This window comes from Thunnus thynnus, chromosome 17, assembly GCF_963924715.1.
Source record: "Thunnus thynnus chromosome 17, fThuThy2.1, whole genome shotgun sequence".
NCBI lineage: Eukaryota > Metazoa > Chordata > Actinopteri > Scombriformes > Scombridae > Thunnus > Thunnus thynnus.
Genome location: NC_089533.1, coordinates 8,596,794 through 8,607,405, shown reverse-complemented (window position 1 = coordinate 8,607,405; position 10,612 = coordinate 8,596,794).

The following is a 10,612-nucleotide window of genomic DNA, read 5'->3' as shown; positions in this document are numbered from 1 at the left end:
ACCTCACTGTAAGCTGGAGCTTCTCTTTACTGATTGTGAAATATTCTGACTGCAGCAGCTCACCATGCTGCTTCTGCATCATCAGATCAATACAGGGTTATGTATTTCATCTTGGATCATTTAACACCATCTAAACACAGTCTAAATAGAGGAACAGATTTATTAGACTTGCAAATGATCATTTAACACACTGGCTTCAAAGATACATTTCATTGCATAATAACTTCACTGTCACTCAGAACCCCTAACAGCTTGATTTTTAGCAACCCCCAAAAGACAGATTTAGACAGCTAATCACAGAACATAGTCTTTGCTGAAACTGTTTACCATTTCATTTTCTGCTGTGTTTACATACATGAATCAAGCTTAATATACAGTAGCACAGCTTAAGCTATAATGAGCAGCATCCAAAACAAACCCAGATTATGAAATGAAAGCAACTGGCAAGGAAACCATTAATTCCAAGCTGGCAGCTGTATTGGGTAGATTCACTTTTGACCCACAACGCATCTTCATGTGTCTACAGGCAAGACATGATTAGGTCATCCTCACTCTGTATCACATGCGCTGTAATCCCTTCAAATCTGGCAGAGCGCTGGAGTCAGTGGTGCTACCATGGACATAATCACACTTAAAACAGGCTCTGTTCCGGTGTCATGCCTAACTCAGATTCAGGCAAGCTGAGTGGAGGCAAACAGTAAGATTTACTCTGATCAGGCTCAGGCTCTATAATCAACACTGATTACTTCCTTTTACTTCCCAGCTCAACACCGCATGCATCTTAATTGCAATTAGCTCTCTTCTGAAATTAAAGCAGCTTGGAGAAATTGAGCAAAGGTTGACAACACAGTGCTTTTGTGTGCGTGTGTAAGTGTGTTTGCGTGAATTTAAGGGATGCCACTGACATTTAAAGTAGGCCCCTTGTCACTGATATCAAGGGCATCTGTATGTCTACTGTATATGTCCCATCCAATAGAGTATATGAGAACTACATTATATGAGTCACGTTTTAAATTCAATGGCTAGGTGAGGGGAAGTAAATCTCAGCTGTGAGACTGATGTTATATAAAGTCTTGTTAATCTACAGAAACAATGTCTGATATTCCAACTATATTACTGTACTGTACTGTCCCGGACGAGCCCCCATATGTCACAGCCCGGCTCACAGGCTGTACAAAATAATAAATCAGAACAGAAAAAACGTGGAAGTCAGTAATCAGTAGTCATCATCAAGTCATAAGACATGACTTTGCCCAACTCACTGTCATTTAAAATATGAAAGTAATTGCATCATATCTGCATGTTCTGACTAAAGAAATGGGGATCCCATTTTCTGTGAGGTCTTCACTGCACAACCCTGGGTGTGGCCTTTGATGTGTGAATGACAGGTTGTTAGCCTTATTAGCTACTTAGAATTGAGAGAAGGTGACCTACTGACCTCACAGTGTTGAACTAAGTAAGGGTCAGACTAGTACAGGAGAAATCTGTCAACTCAGCCGGATTTTTCGTAATAAAATATCCAGAAAGAGGATATTTGTATTCGGGAGGTATTTACTCGACACAAAATAAACAGAGCTAGCAAACAAGATTTAGTGCAAGATGTGGCAACAAGGTGTGGAAACTCAGCCAGAGTTAAGCACCAGATAAGTGTTTCCAAATTAATTATGAATTGGCAGCTCATTTATTACCTGCACACATATCGCTTTTATAGTTGTAGCTCTGGGCAGACGTGTAACGTTAAACAGTTTGTTGCTACACCTCTTTTCTTTTCCTAACATACACAGAAATACCTTGTTTTTCTGTTCATGGCATTGTGTCGAATCAATTTGGTGCGTTTGACGTTTGTAAGCTGGTGGTCTCTCAGGTGCATTGACTCTGTCAGTGTTGAGCGCAAACTTTCTATTAGCTTCCTCGTTGAATTGAATATGATGGAGCTGCTTTGCAGTATTTTGATTTCACATTGTTAAAACCCTCATCTTTATGAAACATACAAGTTATGGCTGTTTTTCCTCTTTTAGCCCCTGTGTGTCAAATTGTTTCTTGATTTAATTTACATAACAGAGATGCCCCTACAATGGACACCTGAAAAAAAGTCCAAGTAAACTATATTGAACTGTTATCTCTGTTTATTTTATGTGAACCTGATGTGTTTAGATGCATCACCTTTTTGGCTCATGACCCCATAAAATGAAGCAGAGTGATTTTTGCCTTTTCAAACTGTTTAACTAGAAGGATTTTTAAGAGGCCTGACGTGGTGAAACTATAGTATTTCAGAGAGAAACATAAAAAAACAGCTAACAAACAGAAATAGACCTATATAGGCTACATTTTTCTTTTTCCCTTTAATTATCTTGTGTCCCATATGTTTATCCTCTAGTTTGCATTACATATTCTTTTTTTAGATTTGCAGAAAACAGTAATTTAATTTTCATTTCCTGTGACTGTTAAATAAGAAAAAAGTCACAAACTGGTTCAGGAATGTGACAAGGCAGGAGACCATGCAAGAATATTCTTAAAACAAATTTATTAAAACTCAAGTTAACACTAACAAACACTAGGGTGTGTAAGGGTGCAAAAAGCAGAACAAGGTGATGCAGGACGAAGGGAGAAAGAGTGAGCACATTGGCCAGCTGTTATAGCCTGGCAGGCCCAGGTGAACCAAATTGCACTGATGTCTGAGTTTGGCCAGGACAGCCTTTGACAGTGGGAGGGGCGTCACAGCATAAAATTAATGTGGCAAGACAGCATTTATGCAAGACTGTAAAGCCCATCACTTGATCAATTTCCTGGCTGCAGACAGAAGTCACACCTGCTGGTCCACTGTCAGACTGGTCTCACACGCAGCAACACACAACGGTTTGAAACACACAGCTGCTTTCTGCCTGTGCAGTCTTCACATACTCTGTCCAGCATACTCTCTCACAGGACACAGACAGAGACAATGACAGACTGAAATATCTCGTACGGTACAGTAAGCCGGTCACCAGGATGGGTGTTTCCTCTGGGACTGGTCCACTTGTCAGCCAGCTGCCTGTGCTGTCTGTGAGCTTGCTATGTTGCTTGTCAGCGATAGGGTGTTGGCATTAATACTCCTACTGTATGTTGTTATGTATGACGTTTGTAGTTCAAAGTGGTTATCATGTTGCCGCCCAGCCTGTTTGGATGTACAGAACTGCAACTCAGCTATGTATGGGATCTTGTGGTTTGGAGGGAGTGTTGGTATCTTTGACATCTCTGTCTGCTAACGCCATTTGACCTTTTTCGGGGCCGTCATCTCAAGGCCATCAAAAAGCTCTTGGGCCAATTCAAGATGGAGAGTATTTAGAGTTTTATACACAGCATTCCTTCCTACATTTTAATTTAGTTCCCTTTTAACACCCTGATGCTTGAAAACATGTTTGTAAGTATTTAGAGGGCAACATGCAACCAATTATAGAATGTGAAGGGTGCATCTTTGTAGTTGTATGTGTCCTTTGATTGAGGGTGTTGCTCTCTGAAGTGGACTGGAACACTGCTGGTGCCAGAGTCGAGCGTTAACCAGCCTATTTCATGCTTTATTATAGAGCAGATAAAAGAGATGCTTGTCTTTGCTGTCTGCTACTTTGTGGCTGGGTTTTTGTCTGCTACTCACTGTCATGTCCATTTATTCAGCCCTGCTTTTGACAGAATTGGTCGCTTGATTATTGGAGTCCAGAAACTCATGGATGAAGTCCTAATAAGTTTTTTGATGTCCCCCCCTGCAGATTGTTTGACTGTTGTGCAGGCAAAAGAATTCACTCTAAAAACCGCAAAACAAGTACAGCTGTCTTTGTTTTAGGTTTGGGCTGACAGTCATTGAACACTGAGCACTCTAGTATTGTAACCCCCCCAGACACACACACATACCACACGCACACATGCACACACACCACAGACACACATACACATGCACACACACACACACACACACACACACACACACACACACACACAAACACACACACACACACCGTAACCCTAACCCTAACCCTTACATTAAGGGAACATGCTTTTTGTCCCCATAAAGGGAGGTAAGTCAACAACATGACTGTACAAAACAGATTTATGTTCCCACAACATGAGGAATACCTGGTCCACACACACACACACACACACACACACACACGCATAACTATAGTATCGTCCATCGCGATGTTTCGCTGTGGACATCGTCATATGTCAATTTGGTCGACATCACCCAAACCTATTTAGCTCATAAACCATTATGACACAGCTGTAGCACAGACATTAGCACTCACATTAGAATCTCTGGGAGAAGTAGAGACTGTTGACAGATTCATGATCTTGTTGTGCATATCTGTTGTGAGTGTCTGCCCATGTACATAGCTCTGTGTGTGTGTGTGTGTGTGTGTGTGTGTGTGTGTGTGTTTGTGTGTGGACCAGGTATTCCTCATGTTGTGGGAACATAAATCTGTTAACACAGTCATGTTGTGGGGACTCGCCTCCCTTTATGGGGACAAAAAGCATGTTCCCTTAATGTAAAATAGAACATAAGGGTTAGGGTTAGGGTTAGGGTGTGTGTGTGTGTTTGTGTGTATGTGTGTCTGTTGTGTGTGTGTGTGTGTGGTATGTGTGGTTTGGTTTGGACTAAAATAAATATCTTTCTGTCCTCCTTCCTCTGTCTCTGCCATTGACTGCGGTTTGTGTCACTCTAATCCCTGTTATTAATCCATGTTGAGTCGCTTTGAGTCATTCAGGCTGGTGGTGGGGATTATTGTGGACTCGTGTGACAGCCCACAGTTATTTATTTACTCTTTTCTGTGCTGATCACCGTAGGAAGATTGAGGGTGGCCTTGTTTGCAATGCGGATTTGTGTGTGTGTGGGCTGGGGAGCCTTGCACTTTGAGCAAAAAAGTATAAATGAAAAAATTATTTAATTGAATCAATCAGCCGACTTGCAAAAAAATGTATCAACAACACTTTGATAGTTGATTATGTTGATTCAAGTCATTTATCATGTAAAAAAAACAGTTCCCCAAAAATTAATATTTGCTGTGTTTCTGTTTTATATCATTGTAAATTGAATCTGGATGTCAGGCTGTTGGTTAGACAAAAATTTAGGTTGGGTTTAGGGAACTTGCAATGGGTATTTTTCTCTATTTACTTACATTTTATGAATTAATTAATTGCAAATATATTTGGCAGATGATTCAAAAATATAAATAATTGTTTGTTGCAGGTCCACAAGCTGCAACAAACCTGCTTACTTGCTGTCACTGTGCATGAGTGCTTAATGCATAAACTGTAAATGTGTGTACAGTTGTGTTTGAGAGAGAGTGTGTGTGACAGAGGGGTGAGTCTATATTCTCAGGGCAAGGCCAGGGGGGGATTTCGTGGGATGAAATAATTGTGCACACAAGAGGAGCCCAAAAAGCATTTGACTAAAACAGGCTATCCCCGAGGTTGCTGCTGAGGGTATCGTTTATACCATGAAAACCTCACCAGTATGATGCAGTCAAGGCTTAGACATGCAGACTCTGTTATTTCCAATTTTTAAAAAAGAAATGAATGACAAAAGTAAACATGACTACAGCTGCCTGAAAAGTGTTTCAGAAAATTCTGCATGTGACAGAAAGAGGGTAATACTGAAAATAGAATGAGGGGGCAGAAAGGAGAGGGTACAAAAATGTTGATTATTGAAGGAAGAATAAGGAGAGACAGATTAAGGCAGAGGGGAGGAGAGCTGTGAATACTTTCACAGACATTAAAAAAAGTGGGAGGTTGAATTAGTGAGGAAGAACAGCAGCATATGTCCTGGAGGAGGAATACTGCCATACAAAAGTGAAGTCGTTGATTATCTGCAACCTTGCAAGGACACTGGACAGAATCCCAGAGATCTGATGTAAACAGAAAGAGACAACAACAACACAACAGTCTCACAGGGCTGGTTGATACACACCATTACAATCCCAGAGTAGCACAGTCAAACCTAGAAAAAGCCTTGTTTCTGTGTACTAGTTGGAGCCAGAGATAAGTAGAGGGCTCATATGGCATAAAAAGATTTCTACAGATTTATGAGGCTCTGGCACAGTGAAGTTTTGATCTTTCACCCCCATATGAACCAGTCAAAGGAGAGTGGATGCAACTGCAAACCTCAGAATGGCTTACATACATTTTACATTTTGGGTGCGTAGGTTGTGTTCGTTTTCCAGAGTGACTTACTGTAACCAGAGACTAAGACATTATTAGAATTGCTGTGAGCAAAGGCAGCTATAGAAGGTCAAGGCACCTCAATATCAAGAGTGGAATCCTAGAAAATAAAAAGGAAATACTAGAAGTGTTCACAGCAAGGTCTGAAGATCTTCCTGAATAATAAGGACATTATATCTCAACACATACAAATTCAAATAACCTTTATCTGGGTGGCAGCAAAGGTCTACAACAGATATCACGGGGGATGAGTATAAATGTTTGTTTTTAATTGGGAAGGATATGGCTAGTGGTTTTCTATATTTTGTCAACAAATCTCATGCGCAGAGCCAAACCACCAATGAATTGATCCTACTCACAAGTATTGTGTGTGTATCCAAAGCCTGATATATATCTTATACGATAGACTTCTGTTGTTGTTCAGACAGATAAACACATCAGTGAGCCACGGCATTGCACTGGGTGACATCTTCCTTTGCCATAAAGAGTTTTGGGTACATTAGTTTGTGAAGAAATGACTCCAAAGTCTAGTAACACTGATCACATTACATCTATATATCTATATATATATATATGATCTCTGGAGGGTAGTTCTGTGTAGACCCCACTGTGCATGTGTGGCAACATACAATTGTAAATTTCTCAAAGAACTTCAACACAAAGTCAAACGGTTGTGATATGTAATTTTAATGTTTTAATATTTTTTTAACAATGGAGGTCTACAGCACAGAGGAATAAGATTTGTCAGGCTTTGGATACACACACAATACTTGTACAACACAAACTCTAGCTCCTTATCCAACATGGACAATAAGCTATTTTAAAATGAAATAGCATTTTTGGTTGGACCGCAGGGACCAGCCCTATAAGTGCAAATGTCTGTCCCTGACTGAGTGAGTCACTGACTGAGTGATGAAGTTACACCATTGGTCAGTAACTTCATTACTCGCCTTGGCCAAGTGTCGCCACGTGTCACCTCTTTCTGTATTTATGATTCAGTTCAATTCAATTGTATTTATATAGTGCCAAATCACAGCAGAGGTTATCTCAGGACACTTTTCACATAATTTACAGAAACCCAACATTCCCACATAAGCAAGCACTTGGCGACAGCGGCAAGGAAAAACTCCCCTTTAACAGGAAGAAAACTCAACCAGAACCAGGCTCTAGGTGGGCGGACATTCGCCTTGACCGGTTGGATTGAGAGAGAAAGAGGGAGGGGAGAGGGAAGAGAGAGAGAGAGAGAAGCAAAGCAACAACAACAATAACAATAATAATAATAATCGAAATATGACTAATAATAATAGCAGCAGCAGTGGGCGTCAAGCTGGACAGCAGTGGATCCACAGCCAAAGGTTTTATACTTGCAAGATGAGAAAGCACAAAACTACAGGGAAGATGCCAAGTTAGTAACATGGATTAATGGTACATGAAGGCGTACAGATGGAGAGGGGAGGGAGGAAAGAGGAGCTCAGTGCATCATGGGAAGTCCCCCTTACAGTCTAGTCCTATAGCAGCATAACGAGGAGCCTGGGCTGACCTTAACAATAAGGTTTTTCAAAAAGGAAAGTTTTAAGCCTACTCTGTATCCGTTGTTTCAAATTAAAAGCCCTCTGGCGTTTCATACACAGTCCAGCCATATTCTAGGTTTTGACCTGGTCTTGTTCTTATAACATTAGCCACCTCTACATTGCGATACACGCTGTTTCTTTATATCCATGTCCTCTGTGGATCATCAGCTTGTTGGTGAGGATGCAAATTTTGGAACATGCAGCTTAAGCCTCAGTCATTTAGCACAATATCATGAATGTAGTCATGAAGAACATATAAAAGAGCCTTTTATAGGATCCTCATCTTAAAACGAGTAAGCAAGAAAAATGAAAAATCAGCCTGAGACAGCATTTTCAACAAACTCACGTAGCTAAAGTTTGCTTAATTAGCTCAGAGCTGATAAAATCTGCCAGCGACAGTTGTCATTTCAGATGACAAAGTCGAGCTGTTTAGAAAGAAGGCTCCTTTTGTCTTTGTCATTTGCCATTGTTTCAAAAAGTTAGTAAGAAAAGGTAAATCTACCACCACTATCATTGTAAACTACATGTGTGCCATGCAAGAACAAAAATCTTGTCAGCTGTAGCAACAGTAACTAAGGGTCCGGACGCAGCTTAGAGAAAAGGTCATTTGATGATTAGAGACCACTCTTTTATGTACCACCTCATCATCATCGTCACCATCATCAACATCACGACCAACAAAAACAACAGCAGCAACAACAGCAAAATAACAAATAGAGCCATCGATCACGCTCGGAGAGCTGCAGGTCATGGGCTGCAGCTTTGCCTAATAGAGGCACTACATTAACTGGTGGAGAGTTTTGACAGATCCAATTACAATGAGCTCCACACCTCTGCCACTGCCCTGCCCTCCAGGCGACCCTCAGACAAGCAGTGGTAAGGTGGCATGGCATCCACACCACTCCAGCTCATCCATGGCCTCACTCATGGGGAACTGCACAAGTACGTACATGCAATAGTAATTAATGCCAAACATTCATTGTTGCTTCTGTTGTTTTTCTTGGCTTTGGATATCCTCATAAAATTAATCATACAGTGTTCGTATACAGTATGTTGGTAGAAAACACATGTTTCCACACTGAATACTTTTCATGCTGCCACCACACCCCCCAGTTGTCCGCATCCCTCAAAATGTCTATTCCTGTCTTTGGTGAAGCTGCTTTTCTCTCGTCTATCCACAAATGTCCAAATGATAGGTTTTGTGTCTAAGGAGAAAAGGGAGTCATGCTTCACAAGACGAAGCACAGCAAAACATCTGACTACTGCCAAGGAGGGGAAACAAAGCAGCCTCATTTTTGCAAAATCTATTCTTTTGTCCCCATCTGAGGCCTGCTTTCATTGTGTACCCTTCACTCTTCCTCCAGCCGCAGTCCTCCCTCTCAATTATTCCTGAGAAACAACGTTGTCAATCTTTTCCCTTTCAATAGCTAATGTTCTATCAGCTGTTGAAAGTCATTTTTAGTCGCAGTAGGAGGGCAGTGCCAGACTGACAGCGTTGACTCACATATCCATTGTTAAGAGAGAGACAACAGTGAGTAAACCAAGGTAAATTAGCCTGAATGGATCCAGGAGTCATTTTTTTTATCTGGACCATTCAATTATGTTTTTGTGTGCATCATTTCCCTGTTTTTTTTCTGCTTTACCACACAATGTGTGCACATGTGTACTTTTGCAGTCACATTCATCGCAGAACACGTGGTATGGTTGAAGCATGAATCAATACGTCTTGTCAGTGTGAATACTAGAAGAAAACATACAAGGCCATGAGAAATGGTGTTTTCAGTTTGTTGCGTGGCCTTGACACTCCTGATGTTTTCTGTGAAGAGGGTAAGTTGTCTATTTTCAGGTGTCATATTGTACCTGTATTTCTCACATTTTGTTATGCTTTCCGCTTTTCAGTCTCAAGGCAGCCTGCACATGCCATCTGAACAGCTTTTCTTTGACTTTCTCAAAAGGAAATCTTTGAGAAAATGGAACCTCTGTCACAAGTGCATTGAAAGATGATGAGTTGTCCAAATACTGTTGAGCAAGAATTGTGTGTGAATGATTTTCTTCCCGTTTTTTTTTTTTTTCGCTGATGCGAGCTATCAAACCCTTCATGCAGGCCTTTGATGTAGCTCTCCATTGTCTTGCAGAGCTGCAGGAAATTGAAAGGGAAGATCAGGGGAGTGAAGGGGGAGTAGAGGTGGAGGACGGGAGTGACGCGCAGCACGTCAGGGTTTTCTGGGACACAGCACACGGAAATGAACTAGCCTTGCATGACCTGCGGGAGCTCGCTCTCAAAATGTGAGGATATATGGGGCAGAGACACAAGAACAGTTGTTTTAGAAAACACAAGAGATCAAATAAGTGATTTTTTTTTTTATTCACACACAAAAAAAAAAAGTCTTGGGGAAGAAATCCGGGTTTAATATTTCTGTAACATCCTTCCAAGCCCACGTCGTCTCTCACTACTGCATCCAAAGCTTTATTCTAATTCAGAGAAAACATTAAACCTTTGGAGAATTACACAAAACACACCCGCTCAGCCTTAAAAGAGCATCTGTCCCTCGAGTGTTAAGAGTAAAGTTTTAATGGAACCAAAAATTGATTTGAAGCTGTCTGTGACATGAGCGAAGGAGAAAATCTTCCTTTTTTTTCACTGGCTGTTATTCTCCTCCACACTATAAGTGCTTTCTATGTCTGTCAATGAACACACATTTTCACATATTTCTTCCTGTGCTGATAAATTATAATGACAGTATGAACTGGCTGTTTCAGGTTAGGGAATACAAAATGGTTTTAGGCAAGGTTAATAAGTCCATTTCTGCTCTTTTGTGAGACCTGTAAAGTGGAATTAGCATTTTATTTCA